The 22,267-nt window shown below is 35.9% G+C and overlaps 1 protein-coding gene across 2 annotated transcripts in view; it reads left to right on the top strand.

Annotated features, from left to right (window-relative positions):
- The window catches only part of LOC129980076 (multidrug resistance-associated protein 1-like), a 111,627-nt gene that overhangs the window by 13,150 nt on the left and 76,210 nt on the right, over nt 1–22,267 (top strand). Inside the window, exon 1 of one of the 2 annotated variants that reach the window (XM_056090768.1) lies at nt 7,925–8,085. The exons of the other annotated variant lie outside the window; for it this stretch is intronic. The gene's annotated coding sequence lies outside the window, so the exon portion shown is untranslated. Of the gene's footprint in view, nt 1–7,924; nt 8,086–22,267 lie in introns of those variants that run through there. 2 annotated transcript variants of the gene reach the window in all.

Raw genomic sequence — 22,267 nt, 5'->3', positions numbered from 1 at the left:
TACGCGATATACTTTTTCCAAGTATTTACCTCTAAATCTCTCATCTTCAAATAAATCAATTTCTCGTCGGATGGTTTTGGATATAGCTGATTTCTGTATTGTATTTTGGTTTGTTGAATTTTTTTTATTTATCGCTAATTCTAATTTTTGTTCAAGAGACAATTCCTTTTCACTATCGACATGAGTGTCATCATCATCTTCGATAACTGAACCGAATTCTTCTGAGTGTGGATAGGTTTGTGGGTAAAAAAATTGTAAGAAAATTTACAATAAACTTAATCAGATTTGAATTGATTATTTTCTTTTCTTCTTTTTCATTTTCATTTTTAAAATCATTATAATTATGTAAATACCATAAGACATTTTCTATTTCGGTATGCCTTTCTTCTGTGCGATGTTTCAATGTAATATATAATTCTTCAGATAGTGATGTGTGCTATTCTTTCATGATTATAACATGAAATTTATTGTTGCATTAGCTGTTAATAAATTAAAATCTCTCCTACATAATGCCTCTATAGTCAGTTTTATTGGAAGTAGAGCTGATACAGTTCTGGATATTAAGTCGAATGCACTGTCTGAAAAATTAATTTGCAGGTTTAAGTCGATTATTACTTTTTGGATTGGATTTCTAAATTTTAAAAACCGTTCCATCATTAGGAGTAAACTGTTCCAACGTGTCTTAGAATCTATTATTAACATATATTCTGTTTTATTTTCAGTTAGTATATATTTTTGTAATATGGCATTTTTTGTAGGGGAACCTTTAAATAACAATTTTTCGAACTTTATAAATTATAGGAAGCAATTCTTGATGGGTTAATATTTCATCCTCATTAGCAATATCTTCTTCCACAATTACATTGTCATTATCTTCATTGTCAATATCACTCTCACTCTTACTCTTTTCAAAGTTGGAATCCGAAATTTCTATATCTACAATATTTGGATACTTCTGTTCTTTATTTTTTTGGTATAACACATCTATTACTCCTAAATGAATTTCATGTGCATAGCACAATTGCTGATTTGCACCCATCAACTTTCCAAATTTTTTCATAACTGTTGCTCCATTAGTCGTTATGGATACAATATCTTCTTTCAGGAATAATCCATGTTTCGCTAATTTAGATTTAAACAATTAATTAAGCCATTCATTAGTTAATTAATTTCACCAGAAGACATAAAAACAAAAACGTATACTATTTTGCTATGTTGGCGATCCCTAAACATATAGTGGAGACAATTTACAAAATTTCTAGTAAATACCGAAAAACCGGTATTTAAACTTGTGAATACCGGTATTACGAAATTGTAAAATGGCTCAAAATACCGGTATTCGGTATCCCGGTATACCGGTATTGCAATCCCTAAATGCAACGTTGTGTCAGAATTTTAAATCGGAACTTTCGGAGATTTAAGAGTTCAATCAAACGAACGTTTCCATTTTTATTTATGTAGATTGATGCAAGTGCAAACATAATTAAAAACACTTTATATATTTCAGTAATCCATATATTTGTCTTTTTTTATGATAATTGTTCTAAAACGTCACGTTACAAATTCTTTCTATTAAATTTAAATAGCTTATTTTTAGAATTTGCTTTACATATTTGAAAATTTTATTGATCGTTTTCTTTTCATATTTTTTTTAGCATTTGCATAATTTTCTTTGTTTCACTTGAGCATTGAATTTATTTGTCTCCAAAATGTTTACAAATTCAATAAAAAGACCTTTTTCTCTACCAATAAACTTTATTTTGTGCTAATTTAACTCAAAGCACCAAACGGAAATCATGACTGTTTGTAGGTGCCGCGGTGGCCTGGTGGTAAGGTCTCGGCTCATGAGCCGTAGGGTTTCGGGTTCGAGACCCGATTCCACCGAAGAACCTCTGTTGCACATTAAATCCGTCAGGACCAAACGTCCTCCCGCTGGTGTGGTGTGGAGAGGGGGGTGCCAGCTCAGGTGTCGTCTTTGTTATCTGACCACGGTTCGAAATGACGAGGTCTGTCCCAAAATAGCCCTAGCGTTGCTTTATAACGGGACGTTAATATAACTAAATCAAATCAACAATGACTATTTGTATTCAGACGTAGTGAGCTGGGTTTGTGCATCTATCCTTTCAGAAAATGCATCAGCGTGCAAGGAGTAGACTTCTATTTTTAAAAATACTATCCCTCCTTTACCCACTATTTCCCCCTCTTCGCGTACGAAAGAAATTTGAAAAATTGAGGTTTTATGTTATATCGTTGTTCCTTATAGGAATTCTGTTCAAAATAGATGATTCAGTTACTGAAGAGAATAATCAGTATACTAATAATTTCCTAAATCTTTTTCGAACCCTTTCAAACTAGAAACAAAAGGCGAATGTAAGCATTAATCCTGAGATGCACGATGCATAAGTTATAAGTATATGAATGAAGCGCATTATTTAAAGGAATGCATAGAAATCTCGGAAATAAGAAAGAATCTGAAAGTTGAAAATAATGACTTAACTACAATACTGATGGTACTAGACAATCTTAAAACTGAAGGATATGATATTAAAAATTGTCAGTTTTTTACTTCTGTTTGAAAGTGTATGGATTTATGTTATTGTGAAACAAGAATTCTTAGAAATATTGAGAATTTCGAGGAGATTTTCTTTAAGTGATGGCCTATTCCTTGTTTAATAGGAAGATAGCTAGGTGAACTGGAAGATGAGGAGGAAGGTCAGTGACAGAACACTTCTATCACTGCTAGGGGACAAATGCCTCGGAGAGGATGTCAGTTCCGTGAATCAGCCGGTGTTGTGAAGTGTTATGATAAAGATAGAAGTTGGCCACAACAAATCCTGTTGTTACTGCTTCATTCAGTGGTGGCAGGTGATCGGCTGTACATAAGAAATATGTGAATGAAAGGAAGCAATGACTCTCTTTGCACATCTTTGAACTTCTTGTTTATATCTTGTCCATATGGATGAAGGAGAGAAATTAAATTGAATGTGCGTAAACACAGATTTTTCGTATATAATTACATTATTTTCGTTACCTTTTTTTCAAATTTCTTATTAGGTTGATGGGTTGTCATTTTTTGTTTTAAACTGCAACTTATGGGCTGGGTGTCTGATGGTAAAGGCCTTTCGGCTTCGGGGTTGGAATTTCGTTCTCCACTGAAGATGAGCCACACGCATCATTTGGTACCGATCAGTCCTGTGATTGGGGAGAAAACGTCCTCGCGTTGTTATGTCTTGAAAAGTTGGAAGTTTGCTTCCTTCTCCAGATGCTGTTTTCGTCATCCAAAGACAATTTAGCATTGCTAAGTCGGTCCCAAAAATATCGCTAGCGTAACTTTAAAAAGCAAAGGAGTGGGGGACTGCGAATGTACATTTTTCCTAGACTATTCATGAGTTCATATCGTAAAATCCATCTACACAAAATAAATATCTATACAAAATAAATCTTTCTAAACACATTGTTCATCGTGCGTTAACTAATGTAAGCCCTGGAAAAGATAAGCAGTATCTGTATCTCGAATGAGTCTCTAAGCCATTGTCGACCAGAGAAATTTTATAAAAATTGGTGCAATTAAAAAAAATTCGGGTAATTTTCTTAAAAATGAGTAAGAAAGAATTGAAAAACTTCATGTAATATCCCAAACAGTGTAGGCTCGTCCATTAAGGCGCTGGGCTGACACATCATCTGAAAATATTTTAAAAGCTTGTATTCTCATTTTAAAACCTGATAGTTATTTTTCTATGATCGATAAACTATGAAAATTGGAAAATAATGCTGATAAATGATGTGCAAGTTGGGACTTCTTGTGTACTACCTACCACCCTGCCATCACTAAAAGAAGCAATGTCGACAGGATTTGTAGTAGCAGACTGCTGTCCTTAACATAAACCATCCCCATAAATGGTCAATTCCCCGAACTGGCCTCCTCTTCGAAGCAGCTAGCCTCAGGCACAAGGTGGTCAATCTTTGATCTTCCTCCTCGTCCTCTACACCTGTCATCCCGTTTTACAAGGAGCAGGTCAACGTAAATTGGGACTATCGGAAAACACTCTCGGAAAAATTTGTTCACTATGCAATAAAGGGTAGAGAAAACAGGCTGGTTGTCCTGGTCGCAGGCCGAATGTGTGATGCGCTCCTTTTCACTCTTCTCCTTAGCTAATATTTGGTTCTGATTTTGTTTTCACATTATAGCCACGAAACTCATCTGCTTCAATGTACATTCATTTTTTTAAAATAGATTCGTTCACCAAATAAATGTAATTTTTTAAAATAAGGTAATTATAAAAACTGTTTTTTAAGAATTGCATTATCTTATGAAATAATTCTTGCAATGCTACTCGTTTCTGAACAAACGAGCCTCCATTCGTCCCCAGTCAATAATGTGTTAAAACAATTGCGGAACACCTTGTGGCGTACCTACATAAAGGGCCCCCGGGGTAAATACCAAAATTGCACCCGTTTCTTTTTATTTTTTTCTGGTCTTTTACTCTAAGGGGAGCAAAAATTGAAAGTGCAATTAAACCTAAATAACAATATATGAAATATTTTGAAAGTAATCCGATTCAAACCTTGCGAATAACTTCACAGCGATTGCGTTATATATGGGCAGCTTTTGAACATAAAATGTATTATTCTAAACCTTCTTTTTTTTTTTTCCAAACATTTAAAAAAAATGTTTGGAAAAACCAATTTTATAAAATCAATTGGAAAGTTTATGTTCAACTTACTTAGAAATTTTTCTCCATTCTAATTTTAATAATTTAAAGAAGGCCCAAATTATAAAATCAAATAACAGTGAGCGTAGAACTTTAGAGAAATACAAATCAAAAATGATTTGTATTTATATCGTACTTGAAAAGAACATAAAATGTGATTATTTTTTTTTAAATCCAATGTTAAGGAATATATAATATAAATGAATAATAATGAAAAAGTTATATTACACATTTGGTCTTATGTTTTTATAGGTAAACTTTGAATATTGAAGTAGAATTTTTGTTTGTCTATGTAATTAAATTTAAAATATATAAATAATCTTAAGTTAAAAGCTATAATAATAAATGGAATTATTTCGTGTATATTGTTAAATTTATATGTCAGAATTTACAATTAATAAAATTTATGTCTAGCTCCTTTTGATAAAGTTAAAACGCACTGCATGTCATAAAAAGTCTTTCAATTTCATAAATGCTCAGAGATCTGATTCAAAACTGAATTAAAATCAATGCTTTAGTAATTTGTCTATGATATGTAGAATTGCATTTCGTTATAATTTTAGTTATTTTACATATGCATAGAAAGAGATGCATTCATTTTGAAGACTTTAAGTGTCGGAAATGTTATACATTCGCTTTCCTTATTTTTGTCGACGCGAAAATATTTGATTTCATTGGTCAATTTATACTCAAAATAACTAAATCAGTCTTTTTTTACATTTATGAATATGTGTGTGGGTGTGTAGTAAAAATATTCGATTGAAGGTTGGTTATCATATCGAACACTATCTTAAATCATAGTCTATATTTTTATTACTTAGAATTTCCATAATTGGTTCTTTTATTTTTAATGAAAATTATTTCCGGTTTTTCGCGTTCAAAAGCAATAGTCCAAATTTCCAAAAGATCAGTCATTCAGAATATTATTGACTTGTTTTTGTTATTAATAGAAGTTTCAATGAATGAAAATAAATGGGATCTTTTGCACTCATTTAGATCTCATCTGACGCCACCGTTTTTCCGACTTCATCTATCGACACTCCAAATGAAAAAAGTTGGAAAATTTTGTTTTATTGTGAGTGCTTTCCACTCATTAGTTTATCTTGAGTTGCATATCTCGGTTATATCGATCGTGAATATGATTTTTAACAGTTAAGATTTGATTTTCAGGAGCATAGTTTCCGAAATCTGTTTCATCGTCCAAATATTTGAAAAACTGAAGCGTTTCTAAAACGTATACGATAGATACTGTTTATTAAAAGATTTTGAAATTTATACAACTCTGGTTATGCTGATGTCGAATGTTCGTTGCTTTCGAGACGTGTCCAGAACAAAGTTATTTTTTTCGCATAAATCTGAAAGATTAAAAATCCCCATTCCACACTTTTCATGCAAAATAAATAAATAAATAACAAATAAAGTGCAGTTTTCTAATATGAGTTTTATTATAATTTATTTTGTTCAACTCATAAAATAACTAGACGCTTTAAACCATAAGCTAATGACTAAGTTTTTAATAAACCCTTATTCCGAACGAACGAAGTCCATTGCCTTTGAAAGCCTTTCTCATTTTGCTAAAAAGCTTCCATTTTTAAAAATCTCCTGTAGTATGAAAGCTCATTCCCAAGTCTGTTTTTCGCCCTCGTTGCTCCGCTGGGAACAGAGACCCTGCGATAAACATGAATAAAGTATGATGTCAATAAAGCATAAGAAGTTTTATCAAATGACCTGATTTTCAAGGCATTTTGAAAGTAAAATAAAATAAATAATATTCCGCTTTATGGAAGCGATCCTGTGTTGAATGGAGAGTGTCAATGAAGCACAGTATTTTGGCGAAGTGTTAATGAATTATAAATGAAGAGAAAAGTTGAAGCACTGTAAATTTAAATGAAACATAGCGCGTTGTTTTTACTGGCACAGGGCTCATTTTCTCACCAATCCTAAGTTCATTTTAAATTTCCTCAATTCTGTTCTACAGCCGGTTTGGGATCGCAATCTATATTTTCGAAAGTTTTGCTTCTGCGATCATCAACAAGCGCCCCAAAATTTCACGCTTTTAGCTTGGGAACAGAACATCGGATGTCTTCAAGGATCTGCAGGATGCCTTATTTGACTGCGATTCTTCAGTGATCCCTCATTGAGTTTAGAAGGTAAACATTCATTACGTTTAGCTCGGAACAAAAATTTTAAAACTTTACATTTACAATACGAACAATTATGAATATTTATATATAAAAATGAGCATAAAGGGCGGTATATCCCCCCCTCTTGCATTTGAATTAAACATGCAGAGATTTTGTTATACTGAAGTAAAACGCAGGATTTTTAAAAAGATTTAATGATAAAAATGTCGGTTGTATCGGGGGGGGGGGAGATTTTAACCTGTAGATAATGTTACAGAATTTGCCTGTTTTTATATTACTTTTTAAAAATTTACTCTTAATTATATATCAGTGATAACACACACACACACACACACACACACACACACACACACACACACACACACACACACACCAAAAAAATGTGTTGAATATGGTCGCAACGCTATGGGAATAAACTCGCTAAAAAGAAATTTTGTAAAATATACATCAAAATATTTTGAAAGCATGTATCAAAATGTGTAAAATGGAAGGGAAATAACTTTTAATTAAAAATGTATGGATGATTGTATTGACAATCCAAGAGTCATCACGATGCAGTTTTGGACTACCTTGCTGTGCACCTGAAATTTTTTGCAACATGCGCATCGTATGACGTTTGTACACATAATGTGTCAGCGTATAAGCATTGACGTATTTAAAAGCCTTCTTTGTATGAAGAAGTCACGTGTTCTATGAATGGGAGGAGGAAAGGAGAAAAATCTCCTTCGTTGTAAGAGCTCGAGAAAATAATAACGCCGCTTCGCTCTCAGATCGGAGGGTGGAGGGAAGGGCATGTTGTTCTGAATGAATGGTAACCATGCACCGCTGGCTCGCGTGTGGGGGTCAAAACACCGTCTGGACTGGAAGCCATTTTCCCGTTTCAGCTATTTCGAGTCCGGCTGGTGGAAAGGCTTAATGCGCTCTCCTCACCTGCTCGCAACGGGCGAAGCAATACCGGCTTCTTACGTAATCGAACAGCAGTGACGCAACAAGAACAAAATAAGCGAAGTAAAAAAAAAAAAAAAAAAAAGGCAGAGAAGGAAAACGGTTTGTGCTTTTCTTTGTAAGCGGAAGCCCACGGGCCCGACCTTGAGGAGATTCGCCTGAGCCGGGCTGCATTTATTGTTTGGTCGGCAGACAATGTAGGTGCTTAATTCATTTGTCGTCGCGAAGATTTATGCGATATTTCACGAATGTTGGATGCAATAGAGTGAAAGCCGAAGTTTGTGGTAAGTTCCATTCAGTTGGTTTAATAAACCGAGATTTTGGATTTGAAATATGAAGTAGTTTACGCATTCGGATTGGCGCCACGTGTTTCTTAGCGAGAATGATCAGACTTGTGAGATTAAAAGAGCGAGTCATGCTTTTTTTTTTGTCTCATTTTAATTGATTTGAATTAAATGTTCCGATTTGCCTCACATTTTCAATCATTCTGAAAAAATAATTTAAATTCCCTTTAAAGTTTTTAAGATTTAACCATATTTAATTCTCTCCCTTCCCAGTCTTTGTATGAATTTAGGTGGTTTCAAAGATTTTTCAATGCGTGTTCGATGATTTTAAATGGTAAGCATAAGAGCAGTGGGATAGTGAGGATAAGTGGTGACCGAACGAAGAATTATTGGTTTCAGATGTGATACAGGAACAATAATATAAGGAGAATCGATCGTTACTTTAGAGTCAACTGGTTTGATTACTTTTTATTTTTATCACTGGTTTATTTCTTTATTTATTAGACATTTGATTCGTTAGATTCGAAATGCACTTCATCATTAAAACTACTATTCGTTTTAATTTTTCTCAGAACGTTTCAGTCGGTTTAATTAACCAAATTTCTTGGATTAACCGAGGCAGTTTCGATTTTCAAGTATTTGTTCCATATTGGAAGAAATGTCCCAGATTTGTCCTAGTATTGAAAATATGTTCTAAATTTCCCCATTTTTTACTTTTAAGATTCAATATATAATATTTACTTAAAAAGATTAATTTAATATTTTTAAATAAACTTCTGAAGAATACCACTTTCCAATTTTTGCATTCCATACTATAAATTTATTAAACTTAGTGTTTACTGCCTTGTTTTACAATTTTTGTTAACTGTATGTCCATAAAGTAAATGTCATAAATTACGCGGGATACTGCCTTTTTTCGGTGCTATTCTAGTCCTCCCTATATGCCGCCCCCCCTGTTCCTTTTACCTTTGTAAAAGGAACAGGGGGGGGGGTTAATTCAGGAAACTAAGCTTAATTCAGGAAATTTGCTTTATCAAGCGTATAAATCAATTCGATTCTAATTGCTTTATTAGTCTCATTCCGCAAAATGGTTCAGAAAATTTATCTTTTCTGCATTCAAATTCTTATCAAAATCCATCGTCGTAAACTGGTTTATCTTCTGGTAACTGGTTTTTAAAGGTTTATACCCCCACCCTCCTCCTTTCCGTACCTATCGTGTTTCTTTTAAATTCATCCCCCCCCCCCTGCTCAGTATCCACGCGAAAAAAAAGATTTTAATTTTTTTAAAATTTTTTTTTAGCTGTCAGTTGTTGCCATACAATTGGTTTGCATGATAAGGTAAAATAAACTGTTTCGGGTTTTTTTTTTTTTTCTTATCATTAATTGGGAACGTAGATACAATGTGCTTGCAAAAATCGATACATTCGCTTAAATAGTATTTCTTTTTTTTAAAATTTGTCTTGTTGATTACCATTAAAAATCATGAAATGGTAGTTTGTCCGTGTGCATTTACTTAGCATTGTCGACTGTATATTAAATCAGTGAATTGCTGAGAATGCTGTCTCGCATTCCCATCGATAAGACATAAACAGACTCTTTACAACCAAAGATTCTTGCGCACTACCAAATGCTTTATGGATTCCAAAATTAAATGAGCTCTAACGTGTATCATTTGAGCATGAACTGTCTATTCTTTATATATATAATATAATTAGCGATATCTCTAAATTTAAATGAAATCCTAATTCATTTCTTAATTTTTATCTTAATTTAGTCCGTATTATCTTTATTCTAAAACGTTAATAATAATTATCTTTATTCTAAATGTTAAAAATGAATTCTTATTTCCCGATCCAATTCCACCTTTTTTTTATTTAATGAATGCTACAGAAACTCTGTAAAAGTGCTTCCATCAGCGGTTTTCACGCTCCGAGAAAAGGGATAAAAATCTGTTTTCTTTTAAAAGATGCCTCTATTCACCTTACCCAAATCGACGCGCGTAAAGAAATCGACATCCGAATCTCGCAGTAGATGATCATTGGGGATGAATATTTGTATCTCTTTCGCTCTCTGTCGATTTCTGCCCCGCTTTGCTTCTTGCTTCTACATAAAGGATGCCTTCTGAGATGCAATAAAAGCGAAGTTTCAAAATTCAAATGGTCTCTTTCTTTGTCCCCTGCTTAAAAACTTTTATATATAATAAAGGATGTTGCGCGCATCACGATTATTTTGCTTAAAAAAAGATATAAATAGGCATATATTGTTATAATTAGACAAAGAGTCATGGTAGTAAATATAAGTACAGTTTTAAATGGCACATTTAAAGTATTACATTTTCCGATACTGTATCTATGCGTACAAGGCGTCGTCTCGTTTCGTTCTGCAACAGCTGTGTATAAACCGTTTGGAATAGACAAAGTACCCCTTTGAAAAAGGACTGAAGTATAAAATTATTGAAGTATTTAAAGAATTGTGTTTTTTTTTTTTTTTTTTTTTTTTGTTGTTGTTGTTGTTGTTTGAACCAATAAAAAATATCTGATAAAGTGGCGAAATGTAACTTTTTATTCAGTTGAACGGTCCTACGAATTATATTTAGTAAAATATTCTTGACCCTGTCATATTTTAAAGAAAGAAAGAAGACCCGCCTTCTTTTGGGGATAAAATGAATTGCGTTATGAAATGTTGAAAAATCATTCTTTTAGAGGAATTTTATAACTTTATTCGCGCTATCATCAAGGAATCGTTTGAAAACTGTCATTATATGTTGGTGGCTCTTATTTTTCAGTGTTTTTAAATTGAACCAGCCTCCCCGAAACATTTTCACGTACGCTTTAGAAAAGATTTCATCCCTACCCACATCTTACCAACAAATGGTGGGTAACGCGCAGAGCTTTGGCATTGGCGTTCCATTGTACCTTTGGCGTAAATTGATGATTTTTTACACACTCTGTGGTTTGATCCGTTTTTGGCGATTAACATCTGGCATACTGTTAATAACGCTGAAAATCGGATCTGCACTCTAAGCGCGTTTTTCGGAAGCGATCTAAACCAAAACGACACACCAAAGTTGAAACGAGTGATCGTGCTTCCATGCTTTTGAAAGTACAGACCGACGGATATTCAGTTCCGTCATGAAGGGGCGTTTGCATTACAGAAGTTAAATAGTATACGGAATTTTATCTTTCTAGCTCTCTTTGTTATGCAGTCATCGCATTAACTTATAGATTCAGAATGCCGGACAAATAGATTGCCTTGGAACAGAGTTCGCTCAAAACTTGATAAAAATCTACTCATGTGGTGTAAAGAGCGTATACCAAATTTCATCCGTCTAGCTCAAAGCGTGATGGAGTTATCTTTGTCACATACAGACAAACATTTTCCAAAAATGTGTTTTTCGAACTCGGGGAGATCTAAAACGAGGATATTCATCAAAATCTCGAGTTCGAATTTTTTGACGATGACGACTTCGAATACGAGAAAATAAAAAGTGTTTCTGTGTTAGCACTTTTGTTGCTGTTATTGACGGCCGATACGGACAAAATGTAAATACATTCAACAATGAAAGAACTTAAATCCTCTTGAATGCCATTTTTAAAGTTAACAGTAAAGGGATCTTTATTTCAAAACTTTAGAATTGTTGTTTATAATCGTATATTACTTATTATTTTATTATTTTCAGTATCACTTTATTTCAGAGGAAAAACTAAATTTTCATTATATGATTTTTTAATGAAACGATCTGTATTATATTCCTATTTTATATATATATATATATATATATATATATATATATATATATATATATATATATATATATATATATATATATATATTAATATACTAGTTGATTATCTATTTTATATTCTTCTATCGAATATATAAATCAAGAAAAAAGGACATTGTGTTTTTAATTTCTCCCAAACATTTTACTTTTTAGAAAATTTTTTAAAATGAATGTGCATGTAGCCTCCATTTAGGTGAAATAGCTATCATTCGGTTCATTTTAGTCGTGAAAAAAAAAAATGTTTTTTATTAATTGTACGTTTTAGGATGTCAACTTGTTTTTCTCCTTAATATGACTGATAGGGCATCATATGCAAATTTAGAATCCGTATCTTTTTCAAAGACACATTTACCGACTCAAACGATAAAATAAAATCCTTTTCATTATTTAAAGCATTTTTTCCAATTGAAACTGTGTTTGTCTCGAATGATTCAGAAATGAGTGATGGGACCGGAATAAGAGAGGACGCCCTGTATTTACACATGCCTGCGCAGGTGTTTAAACTTTTCTATATGCGCAGTAGTTCAGTGTTTAAATAAGTGAGCTATAATTTCAGTTTTCTTTCTTTTAATTTTTATCTGAAAGAGCGCTGATAAAGAATATTCGCTCTGTTTTGATCCATCAGCAAAGTAGACGCAATAATGCATTCCTTGAAGGTTCAACCGCAACAGCACGCGCAAATCCGATCTCTCACTTCTGGTGCGTGTTAGACCAAGACGAACATTCTTGCTGCTCGTCTGAAATAGTCTTCAACACATCCTGTAAGCATCTTTAACTGATGTCATTTACAATGAATGGATAATTCCTTTTTAAAGAGAACGGAAATGAAGTAATAAGTGTGGAGCAAAATAAGTATGTATCGCATAACTTTTAAATGGGGCCGCGGTGGCCTGGTGGGAAGGTCTCGGCTTCGGAACCGGAGGGTTTCAGGTTCGTGACCCGATTCCACCGAAGAATCGTAGTGTAAGGGGGTCTGTTGCACGTTAAATCCGTCATGACCAAATGTCCTCCCGCTGGTGTGGTGTGGAGAGGGGGGTGCCAGCTCAGGTGTTGTCCTCGTCATCTGACCGCGGTTCAAAATGACGAGGTCCGTCCCAAAATAGCCCTAGTGTTGCTTCAAACGGGACGTTAATATAACTAAACCAAACCAAACATAACTTTCAAATTGGAAAGTTATAATCTGATACAAAAATTGTACAATATCATAATATTATCTGTTAATGATGTTTGATGTGTGTTTTTTTTTTAAAGTATACCGGAAATCTTAATTTTTAGATGTCAATGTTTATCACTTTTGTTTTTTGTTCCAATAGTTTAATTACTTTAAATTACATTGTTCCATTCCTTTCCACATTGCACATGGTTTTTCTCCACTGCACGGAATTCCACTCATTTCAAGCCGAAACTTTTACACGAATGCAGCTGATGGCCCCGGCCGTTGGCCAATGAACTGCAATAAACCTCTAGAACGTTGGAATATATTAAAACATTTTTTTAAAATTATTTATTATAACTACCTTAGTTGTTAATGTAAGTGAAACAAAGTTTTACTGCTTTAAAATGTTAGAAATAAAAACTTTTTACGTTTTTTTAATTTTTTTTTGATAATTAATTAATTGACCATTATATGCTTTTTCTCTTCAGTTAAAAAAAAAAAATTCTGTCCTAGTCGTTGAAAGAAAATATTAAAGACGACTATTCTTTAGTTTTTAGAATATGTGCTGTGAATACTTTTCCACAGAGAACAAATTCTGAAACATTTCTTTAACTAAAAAGATCCAAAAAATTCTCACAGGAAATAAATCGGAAATCATTTTGATATTTCCAAATTACAGCTAGAGAGGTGTTGCTGCTCAGTTGATAGCAAATGAAAGCGGAGCGTCATTTTCCAAAAGGGAAGAGTCCTTAAGAGTGAGTTGAAACTTTCATTTTGTATCTCGCTTCTTCAAACCAATTCAGGGCATAGTTTAAGTGTGGAAGAGAAGTATGCTTACTTACGCTTATTTTCATCGTATTTAATCTACCTTTTTGTGGGCCTCGGTGGCAAGATCTCGACTTCAGAACCGGAGGGTTTCAGGCTCGAGACCCGATTCCATTGAAGAACCGTCATGTAAGCGGGTCTGTTGCACGTTAAATCCGTCAGGGCCAAACGTCCTCCCGCTGGTGGGGTGTAGAAGTTTGGAGAGGGGGGTTGCCAACTTAGGCGTCGTCCTTGTCATCTGACAAGGTTCAAAATGACGATGTCCGTCCCCAAATAGTCCTAGTGTTGTTTTGAACGGGAGATTAATATAACTAAACTAGTCTGCTTTTAATAGCATTTAAATTTAAAAAGTAAATTTAATATAATTGCATAACCCTTGGAGTGTATACGCAACAATGATTTACAAACAACAAGAATTCTCTATAATGGGGGAAGGGATTTGAAACACATTCTACGTTTGCGGACTTTCTTCGATCTTTTGCTGTAGATTATACTAATGCACAGAGTGTTGTCACATTCAAGAAAAGAGTAGTAATTGCTTTTGTGCAAATATTTCCATTGTTTTATCTTCTTTTTGGCGAGATTATTATATGTTTTTAAAAAGTTATATATCTTCTTATTTCTTTTATAAGATGCGTATTGAAACAAAGGTAAGAGAAACCTTTTCAGAATGAAAATCTCCCCCTTTCCAGCATTAAAGCTTGACGAGAAATAGTTCAGAGATAATATGAACCAGCGTGAGTGGTCTTCCCAAAACTTTCTCGCATAAATAATAATAAAAAAAAATCTTACCCCTCCGCAAAGAATGGTGGGTCTTGGGTAAGGCAGAGAACGTCTTGCATGGTGTTGTATTCAATAATTACGAAATATTAATTTTTGGCGTGAATTTAGCATTTTTACTGAATCTATCGTCTCGGCAGGTTTTTTTTTGGCGATTTATCCTTGGCATGCGGTAAATAGTGTCCGAAAACCGAATGTGTGTTTTAGATGTGTTTTTTCCAACAGGCTGAAGCCAAAATTTGATTTAAAAGAAAGTAAAACTATAGTCACTCAACCGCATGCCGAACTCATTGCGTTTTTGAGCTATCACTTCTGAAAGCATAGTGATAAATCCAACTCCGTGTTGGTAAGGCTCAAAATCTGATGGGTGTCTATAGAGTAGATGTTAAATTTGTGTGCCGAATTTGATTCGTTTACTTTTCTTCGCTTATTTGTCAAAAAAAAAAAAAAAAATGCGATAAAGTAGCAACGAGAAGAAAATGGGAGTCTTTCTCTGGGACAACTCTTATGATTTCCCCATTTATCTCATTCTGAGGGAGTCCCTTTTTTTAATACAAAGAAATATTGTATGTTCACTCATAATTCCAACTCATAAAAAAAATATTTTACTTCATTGACGTAGAAAGAAAAGACTTTCAGTTTTAAAAAAAAGCAATCAACCGATTTGAGCAATAAATTTATAATTTATTATCTGACATATAAATTATAAATCAGTTGCTCTTATGCTGATGGTGTGTTTCTAACTGGCCTAGCAAAATATCAATCCATTTTATATCCACTGTGTATTAAATCAGTGCATTTATCGTATGACTTTAAACAAGCAACTTTTGTTTATAATATTATATTATATAATATTTCGTGTATCTCGGAAACGGTTCCAACGATTTGGATCAAATTTTATATTTAAATAGGGTTTTGCTTTTTAAGTTTATCTATACAAATGTCTTTCTTGGGAGGGGGGAAAAAACCCTCTGCGATTTTATTCCCCTCAATCCTTTTTTTTTTTTATAATTAACTATTGGAGTCTTTTTCTGTGTGCTGTCAGGTTGCCAATGTCATATAGCGCCACCTCGTCAATTTTTGTCGTCCTTGCATTGTTGCTATAAGGAAGATAAGATTGGTACTTGAAACTTCTTTGAAATAGCGCTGATGGATGCGAGATTGAAAAATATTCATATGTAATTGTATGTGAATCGTATCTAAATATTTCCCCGAAAAAACACAGTTTTACGAAAAAAACATGTTGAGCGAAATTTTGGGTTCCAAATATTATTGTATGCACGTTAAAAATATTGTCACGAAGATTGGAAATAACAAGGCTGTTAGGTTGAACAAGTAATCAGATTTATTCAAGCAAAGTAACTCTCAAGCGTACAGGACCGATAACTCGACCACAACTGGTGACACTTGACTTTATATACACTCTCAGAATGTTCGAGAAACATCCAGATAGAACATTTAAAGAAAGATCTAGAATCAACTAGAAACTAGAGAAATAATAAATAACATTTTAAATTAAAATTCCAGTCTTTGGATAAAACTGACTTGGCTGGTATTCGAACCTGGGTCGTGAAGGTCTACAGTCTCGTGTCTTGCCAACCAAGCCACAGGAATTGATATCAGTAGTTCATTATGCGGCATTACTCCCCTCCAAAGAAAGACAGCGCCCCGCTGTCAATCAGGTTAAGGGCTTTTACTCTGGAACGTGTCATGGGACCCTTGTAAATTTCTTGATTTTCGGCAGGTACGACATTTTCATTTTGACTGTCCTCAATTTCAATTTGCTTGTCGGGATCATGGTATGGTTTCATTCGCAGTACATGGACAACGTCTCTTGGTCGTCTTCTTCGGGATTCAGGGTCAAAATCTTGCACCTCGTATGTTACGTCTGATAAACGGCGTAAAACCTGGTAAGGCCCAAAGTACCTCCTTAAGAGCTTCTCGGAGAGTCCAACTTTTCGGACTGGAGTATAAATCCATACGAGATCTCCAGGAGCATAAGATACCATTCGGTGTTTGGCGTTGTAACGTCGACGGTCTTTATCTTGGGCACTCAGGGTTCGCACTCGGGCTAACTGTCTTGATTCTTCAGCCCTGGCAACCATCTTAGCGACGTAATCATCATCTACATCATTGGGAGAGAATGGCAACATTGTATCTAACGTCGTTTCGGCTTCGCGTCCATGAAGTAAAAAGAAAGGCGTAAAACCTGTCGTCTCCTGTTTAGCGGTATTATAAGCAAAGGACACAAACGGTAAAATTTCGTCCCAATTTTTCTGCTCTGTATCCACATACATGGACAGCATGTCGGTCAAAGTTTTATTAAAGCGTTCTGTCAGTCCATTTGTTTGAGGGTGATACGCCGTCGTGAAACGATGATCGATATTGCACAGGTCAACAAGGGTGGAAACAAGTCTTGCTCGGAAAACGGCTCCCCGATCCGAAATAATTACTCGTGGAGCTCCATGCTTTAGAATAATTTCTTCGAGCAAGAACTTTGCTACTTCTTCGACTTCGGCGGTCGGCAAGGCTTTTGTTATGGTATATCGTGTTAAATAATCTGTGCAGACTATGATCCATTTGTTTCCCCGACCAGATTTTGGAAATCTTCCGAGGAGATCAACCCCAATGCGATGGAAAGGTGCTATAGCTGGAGGGATGGAAACTAATCGTCCAGGTGGTCGTTGAGGAATAGGTTTTCGTCTTTGGCAATCCCGACAATGCATGACATATCGGACAACATTTCGGTACATCCCTGGCCACCAAAATCTTTTGCGGATTCGGTCTTAAGTTTTTGCGAAACCAAGGTGGCCTGCCGAAGGAGCGTCATGGAAGTGTCGAAGTATGTCGACTCGTAGATGTTTCGGAATGACTGGTAGCCACTTTTCTCTAGCTGGATCAAAATCCTTTCTGTATAGAACCCCGTCAATTAATTCAAATCCTTTCTTTTCTATGGATCGGCTGTTGTTGTCAATGTTAATTTTTACAAGGTCTGGATCTTTTTTCTGTTCTATTGCAAGGTTCATACTCGTGGTAACGGCTAGGGATTTGTCTGTTGTATGAGTCTCATCTTCCACTGGATTTCTCGAGAGAGTGTCGGCATCCCTATGCTTCTTACCGGTTTTATATTGAATGGAAAAATCATGTTCTTGAAGTCGAAGGGCCCATCTTGCAAGCCTTCCTGAAGGATCCTTTAAACTCATAAGCCAGCACAACGAATGATGGTCGGTTTTAACTGTAAAATGTTTTCCGAATATATATGGCCTAAATTTGTTGATTGCCCACACAATGGCGAGGCATTCCCGTTCGGTATTGGAATAATTTCTTTCGGCTTTTGTCAAAGTTCTGGAGGCGTATGCGATTACTTTTTCAGCTTTATTCTGGATTTGCACCAAGACAGCTCCAATACCATAACCACTGGCATCCGTATGAATTTCTGTAGGGGCATTTTCGTCGTACATTCCTAATACAGGATCAGACGTAAGCGCTTTCTTCAGACTGTTAAAAGCTTTCATTTCTTCATGACCCCAATGAAACTCCGCACCACCTTTTAGCAGCATCTGCAAAGGTTCAGCGAGATAACAAAAGTTCTTGATAAATCGCCGGAAGTATGAGCAAAGGCCAAGAAAACTCCGTATATCATGTTCGTTTTTGGGGGTAGGAAAATTGCTAACGGCTTTCACTTTGTCAGGATCAGGACGAACGCCACTACTAGATACAAGATGGCCCAGTATTTTTACTTCTCTGGCCGCGAAAAGACACTTCTTCGGGTTGAGTTTAAGACCAGCATCTTGAAGGCTTTTTAAAACAAGTCTTAATCGAGTGAGATGGTCATCAAAAGTTTCCGAGAACACTATTATATCGTCTAGATAACAGAGACACATAATCCATTTGAAATGGCGCAACAAATTGTCCATCATTCTCTCGAATGTCGCGGGGGCATTACAAAGTCCGAACGGCATGACTTTAAACTCGTATAATCCTTCGGGTGTTATAAATGCCGTCTTTTCACGATCAGCCTCGTCTACTTCTATCTGCCAGTATCCAGAGCGAAGGTCCATGGAAGAAAAGAACTTGGCGCCCTTCAGACAGTCTAATGTATCATTGATACGAGGAAGAGGATACACATCTTTCTTCGTGATCGCATTGAGCTTGCGATAATCAACGCAAAAACGCCAGCTTCCATCTTTTTTCCTCACGAGTACAACGGGTGAAGACCAGGGACTTTCAGACGGCTGGACGATATCGTTATCGAGCATCTTTTGAACTTCTTCACGAATGATGCGTCTTTCGGTCGATGAGACTCGGTAGGCTCGTTAGCTGATTGGAGTATGATCACCCGTGTGAATCCGGTGTCTCACATTCGTCCGTGCAGCTGTCTGCTTGTCAGTCTTCGTGAAGATTGCAGTAAAACGTCGTAGCAGTTTAGCTAGTTTGTTTTTCTGTTCATTGTTCAACTCTGGTGACAACATCGGTGAACAATCCATTTCGACGTTTGGTGTCTCTTGCTGTGCATCGATGTCATCTGACTTGCTAGAAATTACACATAAATGTCCCCCATCCAGTGGTTCGGCTTGGCCTATGCACATTCCTCTAGGGATTACTCTGTTCGTGGACTGCAAGTTGGCAACCCAAATTTCACTTTTCCTGTTATGGTATAAGGATACCATGGATGGCACGGCGATGTTTCTCTCAAAGAGCAGCTGCTTACCATCAATGACTACGTTTAGGTCTCCTTGAACATGGCATCCTGATACTGCTACTTTTGTCACAGAATGGGGTTTAAGTGTGTAGTCTTTTGTGGCATACAATTTCCATGTGTCTGGTGTGGCAACGTCTTGGCAAATGTCTTCTACGTATAGTTCACTTTGACCACAGTCGATAACGGCTTGCGAAGCTTTTAAAAAGTCCCATCCAAGGATTATTTCGTGACTACAATGCGGCACAACAATAAATTCAAACGGCAGTTCTCGGCTGTTTATCCGAACACGCAGGATACATTTTCCGATCGGTCGGATGAAACTTCCATCAGCGACTTTCAGTACAAGGTTTTTGGTGTCAGAAAACAAAACCTTCTTTAACGACCGTCGATACTTATCGGAAATGATCGAAAATGAGGCTCCAGAATCAACTAGAGCACGTATAGGTTTCTTATCTGTAATGACGTCCAGTTGATTTCCCGTCATCTTGGCGGCCGATGGAGGATTTCCGTTGCATGCGGCCTCACCTCCTAGGAAGGTCGCTCCGTTCAGTTTTCCTCATTTCTGCGGCTTGGCGACTGACTGGATCGACGATACGGGGACGGTGATCTGAAACGGCGTGTAGGGGATCGGCCTCTAGATGGACTGGGTGTGGAACGGCGGATGGTATTTGGTCGGCGGTATTCTTCTTCTTCAGCGTCAGTTTCGAAGTTCTGTTGGCGGCGTCGATAATTGTCAAATACAGCTTTCCGTTCTCTGCAATAGCGCACAACATGTCCTGGACGGCCACAGTGGAAACAAACTGGTCTATTGTCGGCAGTTCTCCAAATATCAGTTTTTCTTGACTGTACGGGCAACCTCTGAGCAGGGGTTCTGGTTCGTCTGGCCACAGCTACATAAGATGGTCTTGGTCGAGGTTCGGTTGGTTTTGCTGAAACCGGTGCCAAAGCTTTTACGACTTCGTCTTGCACCAGGTCCTCTAACGACTGGGAATATGGTTCCGAAGGTGCTTTAAGTTCGGTAACCAACCGCTGAACTTCCTCCTGCACTATTCTGCGAATGAGGGACGTCAAATCTGGCTCGTCCTCCATAGATGCTACAGGTACGACGTTTGGTAGCCTCTCAAATCTCTGTCGTTTTACTCTCTTTTGCTTCATATCCTCTATATAGTTGCACCATTTTGTGAAATCAGCTATAGTGGTGATTTCTTTCATTAAAAGGGCCTGATAAATGTCTTCGGCAATACCTTTCATTAGGTGTGACACTTTTTCGCAGTCAGACATCGATGGATTAACCTCTAGGCAGAGACCTAATACGCTCTGAATATAGGACTGCGTACTCTCCCCTGGGCGCTGGGCTCTGTATTTAAGTTGTTCTTCGGCTTTCTTGGTGTGTTTTTGACGGTCACCAAAAAGTCCTAGTAATCCATTTTTAAACGCTTCCCAAGAATTCAAGTTGTCTTCGTTGTTTTCAAACCACTGCTTAGCAGTGCCATCTAGGAAGAAATATACATTGGCGAGACACACCATGTCATCCCACTTGTTGAAATGGGCAACTCGATCATACTCCTTTAGCCATTTAAGAGGGTCCTCTCCAGGCGTTCCGGAGAATGTCGATGGGCTCCTCAGTTGTTGGGGCGTAGGAACAGTCACTACTACGGGCTTGGCTTCTACCGACATTTTTGTCCTTTTTCTGCTTTCTGGAGAGTAAAATCCAAATTCGGGAGATAATCCTCTCAATCGAAGGCTCCTCCGTAGGTTTTCGCTATCGTCCACGGTTGCAGGAATAAGTACCCGGCGCCTCCACCAAACTTGTCACGAAGATTGGAAATAACAAGGCTGTTAGGTTGAACAAGTAATCAGATTTATTCAAACAAAGTAACTCTCAAGCGTACAGGACCGATAACTCGACCACAACTGGTGACACTTGACTTTATATACACTCTCAGAATGTTCGAGAAACATCCAGATAGAACATTTAAAGAAAGATCTAGAATCAACTAGAAACTAGAGAAATAATAAATAACATTTTAAATTAAAATTCCAGTCTTTGGATAAAACTGACTTGGCTGGTATTCGAACCTGGGTCATGAAGGTCTACAGTCTCGTGTCTTGCCAACCAAGCCACAGGAATTGATATCAGTAGTTCATTATGCGGCAATATTAATAATTTTAAAAGAGACGTGGTTTTTCCGACACTGTTTTCATATCTGAATACGACCTTCTCAATCAAAGGTCTGACTCGTATGTTAGATTTTTTATAATTGAATGACCGTCATTCCGAATGACAGGATATATTTTTAACATTACTTTCGTGCTTACCAACAGAGCCGACCTTCTCTATAAAGGGACCCGGATGCAAGAAACCATTTGGGACCCTAAAATCTTTGTAAAAAAAAAAGCACGAACAGATATTAATATTGTATATTTATTTAATGCGCGATTTTGTTTTTTTTATTAATTACTTTAGAATGATTTACTTTTTTTTTTCGATCTTAATATATCAAGTGCATTTAAGCATTCTGCACACATGCTTGACCAAAGACAATTCTTTATTAATTTTAATTTGCTGAAAGAGCGCTCCGCACTTGATGTAGTAACTGGCAACATAAAGAAAAGTTTTAACACAGTTAATACATTTAGAAATAACTCATTATAATTATTATTTAATATATATTTCAGTATGTCTTCTGTGTTTTTATTTTAAATCATATCCTGTAGCAAACCAATTTTGGTTTTTATCCATGATTTATATAGATTAGATTTTCATCCACATATTTGTTATAAATCTTTACAAAGCTGTTGGTATATTTGTTAAGTCGTGTTTTTCCAAAATTTTAATATCACTGATTAATTTGAAATACTTTCAAATCTATCTTCTATCTGTACAATAGCAGTGTCAGTTACAGTGTTAAAAAAGTAACATATAAATTTCTCA

The sequence above is a fragment of the Argiope bruennichi genome, chromosome 1, assembly GCF_947563725.1.
Source record: "Argiope bruennichi chromosome 1, qqArgBrue1.1, whole genome shotgun sequence".
Taxonomy (NCBI): Eukaryota; Metazoa; Arthropoda; class Arachnida; order Araneae; family Araneidae; genus Argiope; species Argiope bruennichi.
The sequence above is the reverse complement of the archived record's forward strand: the minus strand, read 5'-3'. Positions and strand labels throughout refer to the sequence as shown.